Source organism: Ranitomeya imitator, chromosome 9, assembly GCF_032444005.1.
Source record: "Ranitomeya imitator isolate aRanImi1 chromosome 9, aRanImi1.pri, whole genome shotgun sequence".
NCBI classification, from domain to species: domain Eukaryota; kingdom Metazoa; phylum Chordata; class Amphibia; order Anura; family Dendrobatidae; genus Ranitomeya; species Ranitomeya imitator.
The window spans coordinates 97,425,101-97,447,849 of NC_091290.1; the positions used below are offsets into that span (position 1 = coordinate 97,425,101).

Below are 22,749 nucleotides of genomic sequence, written 5' to 3' on the forward strand. Positions count from 1 at the left end.
AACCACTGTTTGGGCACACGGCAGGGCTCGGAAGGGAAGGCGCGCCTTTTAACTTTTTGAATGGAAAATTAGCTCCAATTGTTAGCGGACACCATGTCGCATTTGGAGAGCCCCTGTGTGCCTATGCAATGGAGCTCCCCCACAAGTGACCCCATTTTGGAAACTAGACCCCCCAAGGAACTTATCTAGATGCATACTGAGCACTTTAAACCCCCAGGTGCTTCACAGAAGTTTATAATGCAGAGCCATGAAAATAAAAAATAATTTTTCTTTTCTCAAAAATGATTTTTTAGCCTGGAATTTCCTATTTTGCCAATGGTAATAGGAGAAATTGGACCACAAATGTTGTTGTCCAGTTTGTCCTGAGTATGCAGATACCCCATATGTGGGGGTAAACCACTGTTTGGGCGCACGGCAGGGCTCAGAAGGGAAGGCACGCCATTTGGCTTTTTAAATGGAAAATTAGCTCCAATCATTAGCGGACACCATGTCGCGTTTGGAGAGCCCCTGTGTGCCTAAACATTGGAGATCCCCCACAAATTACCCCATTTTGGAAACTAGACCCCCAAAGGAACTAATCTAGATGTGTAGTGAGCACTTTGAACCCTCAAGTGCTTCACAGAAGTTTATAACGCAGAGCCATGAAAATAAAAAAAAAAAATTATTTTCTCAAAAATGAATTTTAGCCCGCAATTTTTTATTTTCCCAAGGGTAACAGGAGAAATTTGACCCCAAAAGTTGTTGTCCAGTTTCTCCTGAGTACGCTGATACCCCATATGTGGGGGTAAACCACTGTTTAGGCACATGCTGGGGCTCGGAAGTGAAGTAGTGACGTTTTGAAATGCAGACTTTGATGGAATGCTCTGCGGGCGTCACGTTGCGTTTGCAGAGCCCCTGATGTGGCTAAACAGTAGAAACCCCCCACAAGTGACCCCATTTTGGAAACTAGACCCCGAAAGGAACTTATCTAGATGTGAGGTGAGCACTTTGAACCCCCAAGTGCTTCACAGAAGTTCATAACACAGAGCAGTGAAAATAATAAATACGTTTTCTTTCCTCAAAAATAATTTTTTAGCCCAGAATTTTTTATTTTCCCAAGGGTTACAGGAGAAATTGGACCACAAAAGTTGTTGTCCAGTTTCTCCTGAGTACGCTGATACCCCATGTGTGGGGGTAAACCACTGTTTGGGCACACGTGGGGGCTCAGAAGGGAAGTAGTGACTTTTGAAATGCAGACTTTGATGGAATGGTCTGCGGGCGTCACATTGCGTTTGCAGAGCCCCTGGTGTGCCTAAACAGTAGAAACCCCCCACAAGTGACCCCATTTTGGAAACTAGACCCCCAAAGGAACTTATCTAGATGTGTGGTGAGCACTTTCAACCCCCAAGTGCTTTACAGAAGTTTATAACGCAGAGCCGTGAAAATAATAAATACGTTTTCTTTCCTCAAAAATAATTTTTTAGCCCAGAATTTTTTATTTTCCTAAGGGTTACAGGAGAAATTGGACCACAAAAGTTGTTGTCCAGTTTCTCCTGAGTACGCTGATGCCCCATGTGTGGGGGTAAACCACTGTTTGGGCACACGTGGGGGCTCAGAAGGGAAGTAGTGACTTTTGAAATGCAGACTTTGATGGAATGGTCTGCGGGCGTCATGTTGCGTTTGCAGAGCCCCTGGTGTGCCTAAACAGTAGAAACCCCCCACAAGTGACCCCATTTTGGAAACTAGACCCCCCAAGGAACTTATCTAGATATGTGGTGAGCACTTTGAACCCCCAAGTGCTTCACAGACGTTTACAACGCAGAGCCGTGAAAATAAAAAATCATTTTTCTTTCCTCAAAAATGATGTTTTAGCAAGCAATTTTTTATTTTCTCAAGGGTAACAGGAGAAGTTGGACCCCAGTAATTGTTGCGCAGTTTGTCCTGAGTATGCTGGTACCCCATATGTGGGGGTAAACCACTGTTTGGGCACACGTCGGGGTTCGGAAGTGAGGGAGCACCATTTGAATTTTTGAATACAAGATTGGCTGGAATCAATGGTGGCGCCATGTTGCGTTTGGAGACCCCCTGAAGTGCCTAAACAGTGGAAACCCCTCAATTCTACCTCCAACACACCCCTAACCCTTATCCCAACTGTAGCCGTAACCCTAATCACAACCCTAACCCCAACACACCCCTAACCACAACCCTAACCCCAACACACCCCTAACCCTAACCACAACCCTAATTCCAACCCAACTCTAAGGCTATGTGCCAACGTTGCGGATTCGTATGAGATTTTTCAGCATCATTTTTGAAAAATCCGCGGGTAAAAGGCACTGCGTTTTACCTGTGGATTTACCGTGGATTTCCAGTGTTTTTTGTGCGGATTTCACCTGTGGATTCCTATTGAGGAACAGGTGTAAAACGCTGCGGAATCCGCACAAAGAATTGGCATGCTGCGGAAAATACAACGCAGCGTTCCCGCGCGGTATTTTCTGCACCATGGGCACAGCGGATTTGGTTTTCCATATGTTTACATGGTACTGTAAACCTGATGGAACACTGCTGCGAATCCGCAGCGGCCAATCCGCACCGTGTGCACATGGCCTAATTCTAAAGGTATGTGCACACGCTGCGGAAAACGCTGCGGATCCGCAGCAGTTTCCCATGAGTGTACAGTTCAATGTGAACCTATGGGAACCAAAAATCGCTGTACACATGCTGCGGAAAAACTGCACGGAAACGCAGCGGTTTACATTCCGCAGCATGTCACTTCTTTCTGCGGATTCCGCAGCGGTTTTAGAACTGCTCCAATAGAAAATCGCAGTTGTAAAACCGCAGTGAAATGCGCAGAAAAACCGCGGTAAATCCACGATAAATCGGCAGCGGTTTAGCACTGTGGATTTTTCAAATCCGCTGCGGAAAAATCCGCATAGGACCAGAATACGTGTGCACATACCGAAACCCTAACCCTAGCCCTAACCCTACCCCTAACCCTAACCCTAACCCTAGCCCTAACCCTACCCCTACCCCTAACCCTAGCCCTAACCCTACCCCTACCCCTAACCCTACCCCTAACCCTACCCCTAACCCTACCCCTAACCCTACCCCTAACCCTAACCCTAGTTCTTACCCCAACCTTAGTGAAAAAAAAAAAAATTCTTTATTTTTTTTATTGTCCCTATCTATGGGGGTGACAAAGGGGGGGGTCATTTACTATTTTTTTTATTTTGATCACTGAGATAGGATATATCTCAGTGATCAAAATTCACTCTGGAACGAATCTGCCGGCCGGCAGATTCGGCGGGCGCACTGCACATGCGCCCGCCATTTTGGAAGATGGCGGCGCCCAGGAAAGAAGACGGACGGACCTCGGGCGGCCAGGTAAGTATAAGGGGGGGAGATCAGGGCACGGGGGGGGGCGTCGGAGCACGGGGGGGTGGATCGGATCATGGGGGGGGGTGGATCGGAACACGGGAGGGAGGATTGGAGCACGGGTAAGGATTGGAGCACGGGGTGAGGGATCGCTGTGCGGGGGGGGTGGATCGGAGCACGGGGGGGGGGTCGCTGTGTGCGGGGGGGGGATCGGAGTGCGGGGGGGTTTGATTGCAGCACAGGGGGTGTGATTGGTGCACGGGGAAGCGGACAGGAGGACGGGGGAGCGGAGCACAGGACGGAGGGGAGCGGACCACAGATCGGGGGGGTGGGGGGGCGATCGGAGGGGTGGGGTGGGTGCACATAAGTGTTTCCAGCCATGTCCGATGATATTGCAGCATCGGCCATGGCTGGATTGTAATATTTCACCAGTTTTTTAGGTGAAATATTACAAATCGCTCTGATTGGCAGTTTCACTTTCAACAGCCAATCAGAGCGATCGTAGCCACGAGGGGGTGAAGCCACCCCCCCTGGGCTAAACTACCACTCCCCCTGTCCCTGCAGATCGGGTGAAATGGGAGTTAACCCTTTCACCCGGCCTGCAGGGACGCGATCTTTCCATGACGCATATGCTGCGTCATGGGTCGGAATGGCACCGACTTTCATGACGCAGCGTATGCGTCAAAGGTCGGGAAGGGGTTAATGAGTTTGTGTTTGATTGGTTCTGGTTATCTCTCCTCATGAACAGGTTTGATATGACTGGGCCAGAGAAAGGGCACCAAAAGTGCACTATGACTTTACAGACACACTGTAATAAAAAAAAAATAATAATGACTGCTTCCAGGAGTATTACCTCAAGACTTCTCTTAAAAACACAATGAATAATGCTCAACTCCAGACTATTGCCTTAAAGCTGAAGTACTGATAAACCCTTCGTGATCAGGCCAAAATTTTTTAAATCTTACCAGTGTCACTTTATATGGTAATAACTCGAACACCAACATATCCCAGTTATTTGGAGATTGTTTTGTCTTGACACATTATACATTACTAGATGATGGCCCGATTCTAACGCATCGGGTATTCTAGAATATGTATTTATGTATATATATAGCAGCCACATAGTATATAGCACAGGCCACGTAGTATATAGGAGCCATGCAGTATATAGCAAACAAATACTACGTGGCCTGTGCTATATACTATGTGGCTGCTATATACATACATATTGTAGAATACCAGGTGCGTTAATATAGGCCACACAACATATAAAAGTGGCCACGCAGTATATAACACAGGCCACGTAGTATATAACACAGGCCACGTAGTATATAACACAGGCCACGTAGTATATAACACAGGCCACGTAGTATATAACACAGGCCACGTAGTATATAACACAGGCCACGTAGTATATAACAGGCCACGTAGTATATAACACAGGCCACGTAGTATATAACACAGGCCACGTAATATACAGCACAGGCCACGCAGTATATAGCAGCCATGAAGTATATGACACTGCCTATGCAGTATATAGCAGCCACGTAGTATATAACAGCCCACGCAGTATATAGCAGCCACGTAGTATACAACACTGCCCACGCAGTATATAACAGTGGCCACGTATTATATAGCACAGCCCACGCAGTATATAACACTGCCTATGTAGTATATAGCAGCCACGCGGTATCTAACACAGCCCATGTAGTATACAGCAATGTGGGCACCATATCCCTGTTAAAAAAAAAATTAAAATAAAAAATAGTTATATACTCACCCCTGGGATCCACCGAAGCTCCGGCGATATGCGCGAGGCTGCCGCCATCTTCCGTTCCCAGGATGCTAAGTCTTCTGGATAATTTCGCAATGCATCGCCGGGAACGGAAGATGGTGGCCGGCGCGAGCTGCTCGACGGACTACGGAGGGTGAGAATAGCAGGTTTTTTGTTTTTTTATTATTTTTAACATTACATTTTTTTTTTACTATTGATATCGCATAGGCAGCATCAATAGTAAAAAGTTGGGGGGACACAGGGTTAATAGCAGCGGTTACGGAGTGCGTTACCCGCGGCATAACGCGGTCCGCTAGCGCCAACATTAACCCTGTGTGAGGGTGATTGGGGAGGGGGGCGAATGTGCGGGCGCCGGGCACTGACTGCGGGGAGTAAGGAGCGGCCATTTTCTTCCGGACTGTGTCTGTCGCTGATTGGTCGTGGCTGTTTTGAAGCGACCAATCAGCGACTTGGATTTCCATGACAGACAAAGGCCGCGACTAATGAATATTCGCGATAGAAAGAAGGACAGACAGAAAGACAGAAGTGACCCTTAGACAATTATATAGTAGATGATAATGGTAAATTTAGGTTGATAATTTTTTTAAAAAAATTAACACATCAGAAATTTGAGAAAACTGTAAAAAAAAAATAATTTTCAAACTTTGAATGATTATCCTTTTAATCCAGATAGTCATTGTTACGTGTTATGGAACCACTCAGCACCCAGAATATGTTGTGCACTTATATGTATGTATAATAGGTTCCATGTGAGATGCATGTCCCTAATGCATCAGCCCACAGGCTGCGCCCTGGGCAGAGGGGACACGATATTCCCCTTTTGTCCTCCCCCACCTTTGTAATTCCCACAGTAAATATCGGCAGGCTCTGGCCACCCGCGGCTATTGTAATGTATGTCTGGCCTGCTGCTTTTCTATTGGCCTGCCCTCTGTATCTGTGTGATATATTCTGTGTCCTGTAAGTAAAGTGTTGTCAGATTGGAAATACGTGGAGAAGCAGTGATCTTTTATATGCACCCATGTAACCAAGTGATTCCAGCCAGCGTCCTTCATTGAGACTCCAGCCAAAGCAGAGTGGACCTCCTGAAACATGGGGTGGTACTGAAAGAGGTACCCCAGCTTGGTAGACCCCGTTACACTGGTGGCAGACAGCGGGATATGATACCCCTTCTACAGGAGAAAAGGAATGAATGGAAAACTACCAGAAGTTAAAGAGGACTACATTAAAAGATCTGGTGGAAGCCCGAGGGTTGATCGCCAGCAACAAAACAAAAGGCGGATTTGATAGCAGCCATTATGGAACACGACAATGCAGCGCCCCCCAATGTGAACGTGGAGGAGACTGAACTACAGAGGGCGGTAAACAAAACTGGCGTTCTATGGCCCAAACCCTGCAGTAGAGATCATACGAGAGGTGATGGCTGATGTGCCTACTGATCTGAAGGAAAAGATGGCCAAGCGGACCAGGATAGAGCTACAAAGATGGAGATGGCAGAGCGGAGAAAGGAGAGTCAGCGAGCAGGGGGAGCTCTGGCCTTCGACCAGGTACCTTCAACAGTAAGCCACAAAAAGATCCAGTATAATGCCTTCCGACAGTTGGGGGATGCAGAGGAGGACATTGATGGCTTTCTGCAGGACTTTGAGCGGCAGTGTGCCCCTCAGCAAGTGAAGCCGGAGGAACGGGTTCAGATTCTAACCAGCAAGCCGACAGGCCGGGCAGCGGACGCCTATCGCACGGTACCTGATGAGGACTGTATGGAGTATGAGCGGATCAAAGAAGTGATCTTGGCCTGGTATGCACTGACACGAGAGGCATACCGCCAAAAGTTTTGCGGACTTATAAAACGCGTAACCGATACCCACACTGAATGGGCCTGTAAATTACGGCGGTCACTGCTTCAGTGGGTACAAGGGAGCCAAGCAACCACTAAGGAGGACGTCCTCCAGCTTTTCTTGTTAGAACGATTCTTTAATGGACTAACCCCCGAGACACAGGAATGGCTTCAGGACAGGCGGCCAATGGCTCTTGAGGAAGCCGCTCGTCTGGCCGATGAACATCATGATGCCAGGAAGCCTCAGTTGTCCGGATCAAAGATGGTCACTAGGGGTCCGCCCATGGACCTGGAGGGCCCCAAACCACCGAAGATTGTAGGGGAACCAGCTAGAAACCCGGCCTACCACAGTCCCCCTGGGGCACGATGCCACACCTGCTCTCAGCTGGGCCACCTGCAAAGACAATGTCCCAACCGGACTCGGCATACCCAGAGGCCAAAGGCGGGAACAGCTACCTTCAGCCGGGCTGCTGTACACTGCTACCAAGGCGAAGCTGACTCGGCATTGGGGTCTACGACTAACCAAGGGGTGGAAGAGATGGAGGAAGTGCTGCATGAAGTAGACCCCGTGCAGGCAGCCCAGGCAAAAAAAATCGACAACAGCATCGACAGGTCGTGTGGGTTAATGGGAAACGTATGCAGGGACTAAGATTCCGGGGCAACTTAAACCCTTGTGAAGCCTCATCTCGTCCGGGACCAAGAGAAGACGGACCGGACAGTGGCAGTCCATGTAGCAGGGGGAGCTATACATCGACTGCCCACTGCCAGGATTCACCTGAACTGGGGAGTCGGGGATGGCCTTGTTCAGGTTAGCTTGATGGAGGATTTGCCTGCATACGTCTTGCTGGGAAATAACTTGGGGCACATGTCTGCCTTCTCGGTTGCCCCTCTGGCTGAGACATATCCTGTGACCACCCGGAGACAAGCTCGAGCTGCGGAGGCGGAATCACACTCAGAGGAGGCCCAGGTAAGACATCCCAGCCCTACACGTATTCCCATAGCCAGACACATTTCTTGGGCCACCCCAGATGAATTTAAGAGGGAGTTACTTGAGGATCCTTCATTGGACGGATATCGCAGGGAGGAACAGGAGGGGAAAGGGGTACTGGAAGCAGGGACTCCTCTACCGGATCACAGAGCAGCACCACACAGGGACGAGCCCCACTATAAAACGACAGCTGGTAGTTCCCAAGTATAGGCAGGAGTTACTGCGAATCTCTCATGACATACCTTTGGCCGGGCACTTCGGCGTCTGTCGCACCAGGCATCGTCTGACACAAAACTTATTTTGGCCGGGGGTAACCTATGATGTTTGTCAGTACTGCCAGACCTGTGACAGTTGCCAGCGCATTGGCAAGAGGGGAGATCGATGCAAGGCCAAATTACGCCCCCTCCCCATTGTGGAGGAACCATTTAGCCGAGTAGCGGTCGATCTGGTAGGGCCGTTAGCCAAACCCAGTCAGTCAGGGAAAAGGTATATATTGACAGTGGTAGATTATGCCACACGATATTCAGCGGCGGTTGCGTTACCTAACATACTAGCAGAGACGGTGGCGGCTGCCCTGCTCCAGGTTTTCTCACGGGTTGGATTTCCCCGGGAGATTATCTCGGACCAGGGTACCCAGTTTACAGCAGAGGTGACCAACCAAGTGTGGAAGCTGTGCGGCGTAAAGTCCATTAGAAGCGCCCCGTACCATCCGCAAACCAATGGGTTGTGTGAACGCTTTAACGGGACGTTAAAACAGTTCATTGGGACTTTTACCAGGACCTACAGAGACTGGGAGAAATTCTTGCCACACCTCCTGTTTGTCTATCGGGAGGTGCACCAAGAATCCACGGGGTTCTCCCCATTCGAGCTGGTACACGGGAGACGGGTAAGGGGACCCCTAGACTTAGTGCTAGAACACTGGGAAGGGCCTCATAGAAGGGGTACCTATTGTACCCTATGAGCTGGAATTCCGGGTCCGCCTACAGGAGCTCACCCAGACTGTACGTGAGAACATGCAGGCGACCCAGCGGCGCCAGCGCGTATGGTACGATCGGAGTGCCAGAGAGCGCACCTTGGAAATAGGGCAGAAGATCCTGGTGTTAGAGCCCACTAGGCAGAACAAGTTCCAAGCTGCATGGCAGGGGCCCTACCAGGTAGTGGGGAAAATAGCCGACAACCTATAATGTCGCCGACTGTGCCGACCCTAGGGTTATCCGCATGTTCCACGTGAATATGCTGAAGCCCTACCGGGAGCGCCCTGAAGAGGTAGTGGCCATCTGTGCACCTGAAGCAGAGGATTTAGCTGGACTTCCCTTGCCGGATGTCTTAGGGGAAAGAACTCAGTCTAAAATATGGGACCAGGTACACTTGGGTGAAGACCTAGTCCCCCGGGAGAGACAGCAGGCGGAGGAGTTGTTGAGGCAGCAACAGAGGATGTTTTCGGGGAGACCAGGGTACACTCACCTGGCACAACACAAGGTTGAGACAAGGATCAGACCCCCCTGCTACAAAACCCCTTCCGCGTCCCTGAGTGTGTACGAGAGGGGATGCGACAAGAGATACAAGAGATGTTGCGTTTAGGGGTCATTGAAGAGTCAGACAGTCCCTGGGCATCCCCGTAGTGTTAGTGCCCAAGAAGGATGGGACTACACGGTTTTGTGTAGACTATCGTAAGCTCAATGAGAAAACAGTGTCGGATGCATATCCCATGCCGCGTGTGGATGAGTTGTTAGACCGGCTGGCGGGGGCAAAGTATTTGACCACCATCGATCTATGCAAAGGCTACTGGCAGATTCCCCTTAGTCCTGACACTATTCCCAATTCGGCATTTGTCACACCAATTGGCTTATTCCAGTTTCGAGTTATGCCATTCGGGATGAAGAATGTCCCGGCGACCTTCCAAAGGCTGGCTGACCGGCTTCTGGATGGTCCCCAGGACTATGCTTGTGCCTACCTGGACAACATCGCCATCTACAGTGCGACATGGGAAGAGCATCTAAATCACCTAGAGACAGTATTGGACAGGATCCACAAGGCCGGAATCACCCTGAACCCAAACAAGTGTCACGTGGGCAAAGCAGAGGTTCAGTATTTAGGGCATTGGGTGGGAAGTGGGAAACAGCGACCAGAACCAGCCAAGATTGAGGCCATAGCCAAATGGCCCTTCCCACGCACTAAAACCCAGGTCATGGTGTTTCTAGGGACAGCGGGGTATTACAGGAAATTTGTTCCCAATTACAGCAGCGTAGCCAAGCCCCTCACTGACCTGACCCGTAAGAACCAACCCCGCCAGGTAACCTGGACCCCAGAGTGTGAGGAAACATTCTGCCAACTAAAGGACGCCCTAACCAATACCCCTGTATTGGCCACACCCGATCCAACTAAACGTTTCCAGGAGAGGTGCCACCCTTATGTATCTGTAGGCTTCCTGTTCCTGAAGGGCGGATCCCCTCTCTCCGTGGTGCTCCGTGGTGTTAAAACTTGTGTTTAGTCCCTCTAAAATACTTTAGCTTTTATTTCTCGGATCACTGGTATAATGCATGGCAATTCTCTCCCCTCTGTACGAGTTATTAAGGAGCTTCCAGCAGGGGGAGTGGGGGTTATAAATCACCAGTCCAGGTTGGGGATATATATGTAAACCTCCCAGCAGTGTCTGTCAGAGTTCCTCACTAATACAGTATGGTATGCTGCCACCAGTTCCTCCTTAGATATAAGCCCGTCTGACAACAGGCTTATAATCGGGTCACAAACAAACCTTGGGGTAGCGTATATTAATCAACTGAGTGCGCGGACGTGGGGATTCGTGAATGGAGATAAACGAACAAGTATACAATCGGGACTGTAATACAAGGGTAGGGTGCAGATAGATTACAATTACCGTGTGATGTAGCATGTGACCGCAGGGAGGCACTGATGGATCACAGCTCCAAATCTTTGCTACGTGATTCTCTGGCCGCATCAGCTAATGGGCCTCCTGCCAGTAGAAAAATTAGGGGCTGCACAGTAGCTCAGTGGTTAGCACTGCAGCATCGGCGTCCTGGGATCAAATCCCACCAAGGACAACATCTGCAACATCCCTGTGTTTGCATGGGTTTCCTCCAGGAACTCAGGTTTCCGCCCACATTCCAAAGATAGGGAATTAAGATTGTGAGCCCCATCGCCAATCAGCAATGATATTGTGTGTAAAGCGCTGCGGAATATGTTGGCGGCGCTATATAAAAATAAAAGATTATTTTTATTATCATCATTATTATGACTTAATATTGCAATACAAATGTATTGCAATGCATAATAGTCAGTGTGACACTGGCAGAACGCCATTTAAATCATGCTTTTTGCATGGTCTAACACGCCACCGTAGATGACTGTTCAAGAGGTAATTACTTTAGCTCCTGCTGTCATGCCAACCATCGGACCCTCATGATCGAGTCATGAGGGTGTCAATCAGGTGGGAGAAAGGATAACCCTCCCGTGCCAATCGGGAGAAACGAGAGGGCCGTAGGGCACCCCCCAACCTCCTAAATGCTGTAATCGCAATTGATAGCTGCATTTAGAGGGTTAAAAAACATAGCTGTGACAGTCGGAGCTCAGCAATCCCTTATGCTAGTTTCACATTTGCGGTTGTGTCCACAGCATATCGTCCGCAACCACAAAAGCACGTAAAACCGCATAAAAAAACATGATCGCGCAGGGTTTTTTATCCGCATCAGTTTATGCATGCGGTCAAAAAAAATGCAACGTTTACATTCGTTTTGCTTGCGTTTGTGCTTTTTATGCGCATGATTTGTAAAGGTGAAAAATGTACCAGGAGAAAAATCAAAATAAACACCACCAATGGGACACCAATGAGCGGGTCTCATGGGATTTCTTTATATAGACACTTTGTACAGCTGAAATTTTTAGATTTTGCTCCTGTATCCTGCTTCACGATGTATCATGAAGCATGAAGAGTTTTTATTTCTACCCGGACTTGGATATCAAGCTGTTTCTTGCCTTTGCGTTTGCTTCTGAGCAACAAAGAAACAGAGAAAGACATAAGAACACGGCGTCGGCGAATTTGGAGACACCCCATTATTGAATTACGGAAGAGCCGTGGAACCCACCACACCCTACACAGCGAGCTTAATGCCAACCCGTAGAAATTTTTGGAATATACCAGGATGTCTCAAGAGACCTTCCAGGATTTGCTTGGTCGTGTCCAAGGAGCCATCAGGAGACAGGACACCCAGTTCCGTAGAGCGATTCCTGCTGAGGAACGTCTCCTGGTCACATTAACGTACGTAATATTTCAAAACAAATGCCTGTCATAATTATTATTGTTCTGCCATGTATTATTTGTTTTTACTTTATGTGTTTAGCAAAACCCCATCATAACTCTTCATCCAATTTAAATATGGATACCCTCAAATGAAAGCTGAAAATCTGAACTTGAACTGCATCTGAACGGTTTTGTTTAAAATTCATTGTGGTAATGTCTATAACTCGTCTATAAATTAGAAAAAAGTTGTCTTTCCTAATGTATATGGACCTAACTGTAGATATGCCTTGTATTACCTCCATTGTCTCTTCATTCTGCGTCCAATACATTATGCAGACTGAAGAGATGCTGGAGAAAATGAAAGTCATTTGTTTTTTGACAACTAACAGCTCCATGACAGACAAGAAAAAAAAGCTGCAGTGTAGTGTTCAAGTTGTGTAAGTGCTGGAGATATGAGGTGGCAAAATCACAAAGTGTACGGCGCAGTGTGTTAGTCGGCAGACGTTGTGTTGCCGGCGGTGAAACCCAAAGAAACAAACCGATTTTAAATTACACATTTAAAAAAAAAAATTACATTAACTACGGCAACTTGGGAAAACGTGACGGAACTGGGGTGGTTGAGCTGAGACGTTTGACTGGGTAAAGACGACGAAGGGGTTGCAGAGGAAGGGGAAACAAAAGTACTGGGGTCAGGGAGGGCAGGGATGGTAGTGGAGGCATGGGACGGGACAGAAACTGGAAGGGAGAGCAGGTTGCTGCTGCTGCGGCTGCGGCATGGTGTGGGTGGACGGCCTGCTAGGATAACTTTGTTGTTGTTGTTGTTGATGCTGCTGCAGTGGCGGCATGGTGCTGATGGACAGCCTGCCAGGGTCCGCTTGCTGTGGTATGTCGGTCGTGGTGGTGGAGGAGGTCCAAGCAGGAGCAGCACTCGGCATGGTGGTGGCGGTGGACTGTGCAGCAGCACTCAGCATAGTGGGGGAGCTGTAGTGGTGTCCAGCAGGGCTTGGAATGGTGGTGGCCGTGCAGTGGTATGCAGCAGAACTCGGTATTGAGGTCAAGCGTGTCAGTGTTGGCAGAGGTGGAAATACCCCCACTGACTGCTTCATGTACAAAGCCTGCTGCCTTCAGCTGGAGATCAGGAATAAGGTGCTCCGACATGCCCTGTTCAATTTGATTGAAGAAATTATGTGCTGATCTCTGGAGGTCAGACTCTAGACGGTTAAAGCGCGGGTTGACATCCTGGAAAAAAGTGTGTTAATATGGGTCCGACCACTTTCCAATTTATCTCCCAGCTTCCTGGTCTCCAGTCTTTGTTGCAGGCCCAATTGCTGCTGCGCTGCTGGATGGCTGGGACAGGTCCGTGGCTGTTTGATGAAGGACCGCTCCAGATCCAGGTTCGAGGGTGCTGCTCCAGGTTCTGTGAAAAAGGAAAGAAAAACATTAGTACCAAAAATTAACAATAGTATAAACACCATCTCCTGTGGACTAGAAAAAAAAACACATTAGGAAATACAATACAAAAATACTTAAGTTCTCTGGGCAAGGACCGGTCTCAAAAACGCCAGCAATTTATGAAATTTATACTTTTGGATCCTTGCTGCAGCCCCATTGCGAACCTGGCTCCTGACGAAGGTCCTTGTTGAAGCGATCCTTCATCGAACGCCAACGGGTTCTGACTTTGTTCACTGGAAAAACAATAACACATTTTAAGTCAATGCACTTTCGGTCGTGATCACAGTTATGTGATGCGGCATTCACCTTGGCCGCAATCACACAACATTTAAATACTTACAAAATTACTTTTGAACACGTGAAGTGGCGTTGTCCCAGCCATGCATCATCGCTCAGACCACCTCATTCCACAGCCGCCGGATGACCATGTTGTCCGAGTACTGATGAGCCTAGGTGTCCCACAACGGGACTCGCTCTTCGACAAGAGAAATTAGTGGATCATTGTCAATGAAGTCTTTATCCCGTTCTGGAACCTTGAAAAGAAAGAAAGACAATGTTGTAAAGATAAGAAAAATAGGGATTTTTGTGTTACTCACCGTAAAATCCTTTTTTCCGATCCACTCATTGGGGGATACAGGACTGTGGGTGTAAGTGTCAGCCTCCTGGCGGCAGAAGCAAAGTAAACATAAAAAAAGTTTAGCTCCTCCTCCGTCGTATACACCCTGACACTGGCTACCAGAGAATCCAGTTCGGTGCAAAAGCAGTAGGAGAACCAAAAAATAATAGCCTAAATACAGAAAACTTATGTCTAGAAAAAACCTCACCAACTGATAATATCAGATACAAAAAGACAGTAGCCGCCAGGGAGGGAACTGTGTCCCCCAATGAGCGTCTCGGAGAAAAAGATTTTACGGTGAGTAACAAAAATCCCTATTTCTCCTTCGCCTCATTGAGGGACACAGGACTGTGGGATGTCCTAAAGCAGTCCCTGGGTGGGAAATTAACTCACCAGTAATAATTATCCAGACAACAGTTGTCTATAAGTGCATCACCGCCGCTTGAAGAATCCTTCTACCCAGACTCGCATCAGCAGAGATCTGGGAGTGGACATTGTAGTGCTTTGCAAATGTATGCAAACTAGCCCAGGTTGCAGCTTTGCAAACCTGTTCTGCTGAGGCCTGATGCCGAATCGCCCAGGAAGCCCCCACTGCTCTAGTGGAGTGAGCTTTGATTCCAGCCGGAACCATCATGCCCTTGGCGCGATAGGCCTCCTGAATGGTGGCACGTATCCACCTGGCCAGGGTAGATTTTGAGGCCGCGCATCCCATCCTGCGACCATCTGGGAGGACAAACAGAGCATCCATCTGACGAAAAGGAGCTGTTCGGGAAATGTATCTCCTCAGCGCTCTCACTAGGTCCAACGTATGGAGAGCTTTTTCCACACGGTGCGTAGACGCCGGACAAAAGGAGGGAAGGACTATATCCTCATTAATGTGGAACGAGGAAACAACCTTCGGCAAAAAGGAAGGTGCTGGTCTAAGCACTACCTTATCCTGATGAAAACGTAAAAAGGGAGCACGACAGGAGCGGGCTGCCAGCTCTGATACCCGCCTTAAGGAAGTTATGGCCACTAAAAATACAACTTTCCAGGAAAGGAGAGTCAAGGAAATATCTTGAAGAGGCTCAAAAGGAGCTTCCTGTAAAGCCCTTAAGACCAAATTAAGGTCCCAAGCTTCCAAAGGAGTCTTATAAGGAGGGACCTTATGAGCGACTCCCTGAAAAAAAGTCCTTACATGTAGGTTAGTAGCAATACTGCGCTGAAAAAGGACCGTTAAGGCTGAAATCTGCCTTTTAAGATTACCTGGAGCAAGCCCTGTATCCAGGCCTGCTTGGAGAAAGGCTAGAATATTTGGGACAGAAAAACGCAGAGGAGGCAGCCCACGCCCTCTACACCAAGAAAGAAAAACTGTCCAAGTGTGATAATAAATTCTGGCCGAAACGTTTTTACGTGCACTGATCATGGTATCTGCAACCTCTTGGGAGAACCCTGCCCAAGTTAAAACCCAAGATTCAACGGCCAGGCAGTCAAACGTAGGACCCCTGAGTTCTGGTGGTAAATCAGCCCTTGAGATAGAAGATCCGGACGATTGGGGAGCCGTCATGGAACTCCGGCGAGAAGCTGTACTTGGTCCGCATACCAGGTCCGCCACGGCCAATCCGGGGCGATCAGAATAGCAGGCACTCTTTCTGACTTGATCTTCTTGATTACCCTTGGGAGCAGTGCCAGAGGAGGGAACAGATAAGAGAGATGAAACTGATTCCAAGTCAGCACTAGCGCATCCACGACGATTGCCTGTGGATCTCAGTACCGGGTGACAAATCTGGGTACCTTGGCATTCCTCCTAAACGCCATTAGATCCACGTCCGAAGTCCCCCATAGATGGCATATTTGCTGAAATACTTCGGGATGGAGAGACCATTCCCCGGAAGCTAGACCCTGACGGCTGAGGAAATCTGCCACCTAGTTCTCTTCGCCCGGAATGTGGACTGCTGAAATCACCGAGTGATTCCTCTCGGTCCAAAGCATTATTTGTTTTACCTCCTGCATGGCTGCCTTGCTGCGGGTGCCCCCCTGATGATTTATGTATGCCACGGATGTGGCGTTGTCCGATTGAATCCGGACAGGACAACCCGCCAGAAGATGGTGGAAATACTGCAAAGCTAGTCGAACTGCCCGAATTTCTAAGAGATTCATAGGAAGATCTGATTCCCGAGGAGACCAGCGCCCCTGAGCTGTGTGGTGAAAGAACACCGCTCCCCAACCCAGGCGACTGGCATCTGTTGTAACCACTAGCCAATTGATTGGGGCAAAGGGTTTCCCCTCCAGTAGGGATGAGCTGTTTAACCACCATAAAAGAGCCTGCCTGACCTGGGGAGAAAACCGACATCTGCGGTTGAGGGAGAGTGGATTCCTGTTCCATACTGCTAAGATTGCCTGTTGGAGAGGTCGGAAGTGAAGCTGTGCAAATGGTACTGCTTCTATAGTTGCAACCATCCTTCCTAAGACCCTCATACAGGACCGGATCGTACGAGGGTACGGTTGCTGAAGATTCCTCACTTCCCGCCGAAGGGCTAGGACCTTGTCCTGGAGAAGGATTGATAGGGCTTGAGAGGTGTCGAAAATCATGCCTAGAAATGAAATCCTCAGAGATGGTTCTAGGGATGACTTCCTTAACCCCTTTACACCCAAGGGTGGTTTGCACGTCAATGACCAGGCCAATTTTTACAATTCTAACCAATTCTAATTCTGTCCTTTTCTGAGGTTATAACTCTGGAACGCTTCAACGGATCCTGGTGATTCTGACATTGTTTTCTCGTGACATATTGTACTTCATGATAGTGGTAAAATTTCTTTGATATTACCTGCGTTTATTTGTGAAAAAAATGGAAATTTGGCGAAAATTTGAAAAATTTCGCAATTTTCCAACTTTGAATTTTTTTTAAATCACAGAGATATGTCACACAAAATACTTAATAAGTAACATTTCCCACATATCTACTTTACATCAGCACAATTTTGGAACCAAAATTTTTTTTTGTTAGGGAGTTATAAGGGTTAAAAGTTGACCAGCAATTTCTCATTTTTACAACACCATTTTTTTTTTTTAGGGACATCTCATTTGAAGTCATTTTGAGGGGTCTATATGATAGAAAATACCCAAGTGTGACACCATTCTAAGAACTGCACCCCTCAAGGTGCTCAAAACCACATTCAAGAAGTTTATTAACCCTTCAGGTGTTTCACAGGAATTTTTGGAATGTTTAAATAATAATGAACATTTAACTTTTTTTCACAAAAAATTTACTTCAGCTACAATTTGTTTTATTTTACCAAGGGAAACAGGAGAAAATGGAAATCAAAATTTGTTGTACAATTTCTCATGAGTACGCCGATACCCCATATGTGGGGGTAAACCACTGTTTGGGCGCATGACAGAGCTCGGAAGCGAAGGAGGGCAATTTGACTTTTCAATGCAAAATTGACAGGAATGGAGATCGGACGCCATGTTGCCTTTGGAGAACCCCTGATGTGCCTAAACAGTGGAAACCCCCACAAGTGACACCATTTTGGAAAGTAGACCCCCTAAGGAACTTATCTAGAGGTGTGGTGAGCACTTTGACCCACCAAGTGCTTCACAGAAGTTTATAATGCAGAACCGTAAAAATAAAAAATCATATTTTTTTCACAAAAATCATCTTTTTGCCCCCAATTTTTTATTTTCCCAAGGGTAAGAGAAAAAATTGGACCCCAAAAGTTGTTGTACAATTTGTCCTGAGTACGCTGATACCCCATATGTGGGGAGAAACCACCGTTTGGGCGCATGGGAGGACTCGGAAGGGAAGGAGCGCCATTTGGAATGCAGACTTAGATGGAATGGTCTGCAGGCGTCACATTGCGTTTGCAGAGCCCCTAATGTACCTAAACAGTAGAAACCCCCCACAAGTGACACCATATTGGAAACTAGACCCCCAGGGAACTTATCTGGATGTGTTGTGAGAACTTTGACCCACCAAGGGACAGAAGTTTATAATGCAGAGCCGTAAAAATAAAACATTTTTTTTTCCCACAAAAATTATTTTTAGCCCCCAGTTTTGTATTTTCCAGAGGGTAAGAGAAATTGGACCCCAAAAGTTGTTGTCCAATTTGTCCTGAGTACGCTGATACCCCATATCTTGGGGTAAACCCCTGTTTGGGCACACGGGAGAGCTCGGAAGGGAAGGAGCACTGTTTTACTTTTTCAATGCAGAATTGGCTGGAATTTAGATCGGACGCCATGTCACGTTTGGAGAGCCCCTGATGTGCCTAAACAGTGGAAACCCCCCAATTATAACTGAAACCCTAATCCAAACACACCGCTAACTTTAATCCCAACGGTAACCCTAACCACACCCCTAACCCAGACACACCCCTAACCCTAATCCCAACCCTATTCCCAACCGTAAATGTAATCCAAACCCTAACCCCAACTTTAGCCCCAACACTAACCCTAACTGTAGCCCTAACCCTAGCCCTAACCCTAGCCCTAACCCTAACCCTAGCCCTAACCCTAGCCCTAACCCTTGCCCTAGCCCTTACCCTAGCCCTTACCCTAGCCGTAGCCCTAACCCTAACCCTAATGAGAATGGAAATAAATACATTTTTTTAATTTTTTTATTTTTCCCTAACTAAGGGGGTGATGAAGGGGGGGTTTGATTTACTTTTATAGCGGGGTTTTTAGCGGATTTTTATGATTGGCAGCCGTCACACACTGAAAGACGCTTTTTATTGCAAAAAATATTTTTTGCATTACCACAATTTTGAGAGCTATAATTTTTCCATATTTTGGTCCACAGAGTCATGTGAGGTCTTGTTTTTTGCGGGACGAGTTGCCTTCATTGGAAACATTTTCGGGCACATGACATTTTTTGATCGCTTTTTATTCCGATTTTTGTGAGGCAGAATGACCGAAAACCAGCTATTCATGAACTTCTTTTGGGGGAGGCATTTATACCGTTCCGCGTTTGGTAAAATGGATAAAGCAGTTTTATTCTTCGGGTCAGTACGATTACAGCGATACCTCATTTACATCATTTTTTTATGTTTTGGCGCTTTTATACGATAAAAACTATTTCACAGAAAAAATTATTTTTGCATCGCTTTATTCTGAGGACTATAACTTTTTATAGTTTCGCTGATGATGCTGTGTGGCGGCTCGTTTTTTGCGGGACAAGATGACGTTTTCAGCGGTACCATGGTTATTTATATCCGTCTTTTTGATCGCGTGTTATTCCTATTTTTGTTCGGCGGTATGATAATAAAGCGTTGTTTTTTGCCTTTTTTTTTTTTTTTTTTTTTTACGGTGTTCACTGAAGGGGTTAACTAGTGATATAGTTTTATAGGTGGGGTCGTTAAGGACGCGGCGATGCTAAATGTGTATTTTTATTGTTTTTTTTATTTAGATAAAGAAATGTATTTATGGGAATAATTTTTTTTTCTTCATTTAGGTTTTTTTTTTGTTTTTTTTTTACACATTTGGAAATTTTTTTTTTTTACTTTTTTACTTTGTCCCAGGGGGGGGGACATCACAGATCGGTCATCTGACAGTTTGCGCAGCACTCTGTCAGATCACCGATCTGACTTACAGTGCTGCAGGCTTACCAAGCGCCTGCTTTGAGCTCCCTCCCTGCAGGACCCGGATGCCGCGGCCATCTTGGATCTGGGCCTGGAGCAGGGAGGGAGGTAAGGAGACGCTCGCAGCAACGCAATCACATCGCATTGCTGCGTTGAGGGTCAGATAGGCCCAAGGGCACCTCGACGGGATGGTACGTCTAAGGTCAGAGAGGTGTTAAATTTACTAGCCAACCCAGACGAGAAAGGGTGTCTAGAGCAATATTGACATTTTCCTTGCAAGGTCGGCCCTTTGATCAGAAGATCGTCTAGATATGGCAAGACTACTACGCCTCGGGAGTGCAGAATGGACACCACAGTTGACATGACCTTCGTGAACACCCTGGGGGCGGAGGCCAGCCCGAAGGGTAAAGATGTGAACTGGAAGTGTAGGTTGTTTAGAGCAAAGCGGAGAAATCTTTGATGAGGAGGAAAAATGGGAATATGTAGGTAGGCATCCTGAATGTCTATTGAGGCCAAGAATTCTCCCTTTTCCATTGAGGCAATAACTGACCGGAGAGATTCCATCCGAAAGTGACGAACGTGGACAAACTTGTTTAAGCGTTTCAGATCCAAAATGGGTCTTACTGTTCCGTCCTTTTTGGGTACTATAAAAAGATTGGAATAAAACCCTTGAAACCTTTCTTCCCTTGGAACAGGAAAAATGACCCCGCTGAGACGAAGGGACTCTATGGAATTTTACAGGTCTTGTCGGCGGGACTCGGACCTGGGAAGACGGGATGGGAATAACCGGGGAGGAGGCTGACAGACCAGCTCTATCTTGTAACCTGAAGATACGAGCTCTCCCACCCACCGGTCGTGGATTACTTGAAGCCAGACCTGGTGAGGGGCAGGAGAAATTGCCGGAGAAATTGCTGGGGAGCTCGCAGGGGGGGGGGGCTCCTGGGCGCGTTGAGAGTCACAGGCCTCGCAGAGACGATTACTCTGGGCATGCGGGAATGCAGCACAAGCTACACAAACGGTATATAGGACCGTGTGAGATTTGACCCTTCTAAACATAGTGATCCGTAAATGCTATACCCAGGGCCTTAGACTGGGAAACATACAATGCTTCTGCTGTCAGGCTGCAGGGAGAAGCACTTACCCCAGTCCTGTGTCCCCACGAGTACAGTGTGGAACCGAACACCAAATTCTGAGCAAAATGTGCTACCTTTATCCCCAGCAGTCCTCAGGGGGCGGAACCGCCATGATGTGATGCGGCGTGTAGTAGGCCGAAGCCGGGGCCTCGATTTTTCCCTAGGCGAGGAAAGGAGGGGGCGGATCCGGAAGTAGACGCGTCGGAGCCTCACCGCGCGGTTTGCTGGGCCTGATTGACCCGGAAATGCATGCTGGATGCTAGGCCTGAGCCTGAAGCCTCTGGAAAGACCGTGGCGCCGGCCGCCTAGTACCGCTGCGGCACCGACAAGCGCCGGAAGAACCGCAGCACTGACGGAGCTTTGGGGACTGGGGCGTCGCTCATTACCTGACGCCAGATAGATGCAGATGCCCGGAGCCTGCCATCAAGGTTAATTGCGCCTGTGTCAGGAGCCCCCATTCCTGCCCTTCCCCCTTTTTTGCAAGCTGAACCCTATTGAGAGAAAAGGGTCAGCGTGGAGTAAAAAATCAAGCGGGGGAGAGCAGAGCAAGTGAAGGTGCAGGAACCCTAGCTCCATTTCCTGCACTGGGATAAGGAGAAGGACCGTCCACCACCCCATCTATCACCGCAGCAGAACACAGGTGTAAAAATAAGGGTGGGGGGGGGAGACACGGACATCTAAGGGCACCTGTACAGCCTGTGGTCTAAAGCAGAGGTCCCCAACTCCAGTCCTCAAGGCCCACCAACATGTCATGTTTTCAGGATTTCCTTAGTTTTGCCCAAGTAATAATTGCATCACCTGTGCAATGCAAAGGAAATCCTGAAAACATGACCTGTTGGTGGGTCTTGAGGACTGGAGTTGGGGACCTCTGGTCTAAAGTACCTCAAGGTGGTCAGGGCCAAGTCCGGTGAGTAATCCCACATCGTGGGGAAGGATACGTGGAGAATACTCGCACGTGCTTGCCCGTTGTTGGTTTGGGGAGATCGGACCCTCAAAAGGATCCGTCGCCCCCTCAATCCATATAACGTAGAGAAGAAAAAGGGTTTAAAGGATCCGGGACCCAGAGGTGTGCCTCCTTCAGACACTAAGCAAGAACTGGGTTCTCTGGTAGCCAGTGTCAGGGTGTATACGACGGAGGAGGAGCTAAACTTTTTTTATGTTTACTTAGTATCAGCCTCCTGGCGGCAGAAGCATACACCCACAGTCCTGTGTCCCCCAATGAGGCGAAGGAGAAAAAGAAAACAAGAGATACAGAAAACAGGAAAAAATAAGCTGCAGTGGAAGAACTGGTCTGATGAGAAACAAAAAAAAAAAAAAAAGCGACCACATGTTTATATGTGACAGAGAATACTTACCAATCTGTGGGTTATGCACTCAATTCACTCTGCCCTGCACATTCCTGGCCAGGGTGCTCCTCAGAAGACTAGGATAAAGAAGACATTATGAATGCTGCAAGAAAAAAATAGAATTTAGTACATACTAAAAGATAGAAAAAAGGACAGAGACATTCGCTTTTATACTCACATTATCCAAAGTTAGGATTCTCCTGCAGAGGTTTCAGTCTTTCCAAGTCATTGCTTCAGGTCTGTCTGCTCCAGGGGTCTGTAGAGTAGTGTACTGCCAGTGCCCACACATTCTTTTTATCTATGTTTGTGTTGGGGGTGGCTGATCATTGTCTAGTCATGTTTTATCTTAAAAAACACATGCGTACGGAAACGCGGAGCGAACAAGTGTACTTGCGTACACCCGCATTCCCATAGACTGTA

At 47.7% G+C, this 22,749-nt stretch overlaps 1 protein-coding gene across 2 annotated transcripts in view; it reads right to left on the bottom strand.

The window, feature by feature from the left end:
• Positions 1-22,749, bottom strand: part of EDC4 (enhancer of mRNA decapping 4) — a 928,397-nt gene that overhangs the window by 882,859 nt on the left and 22,789 nt on the right. The window lies entirely within an intron of this gene.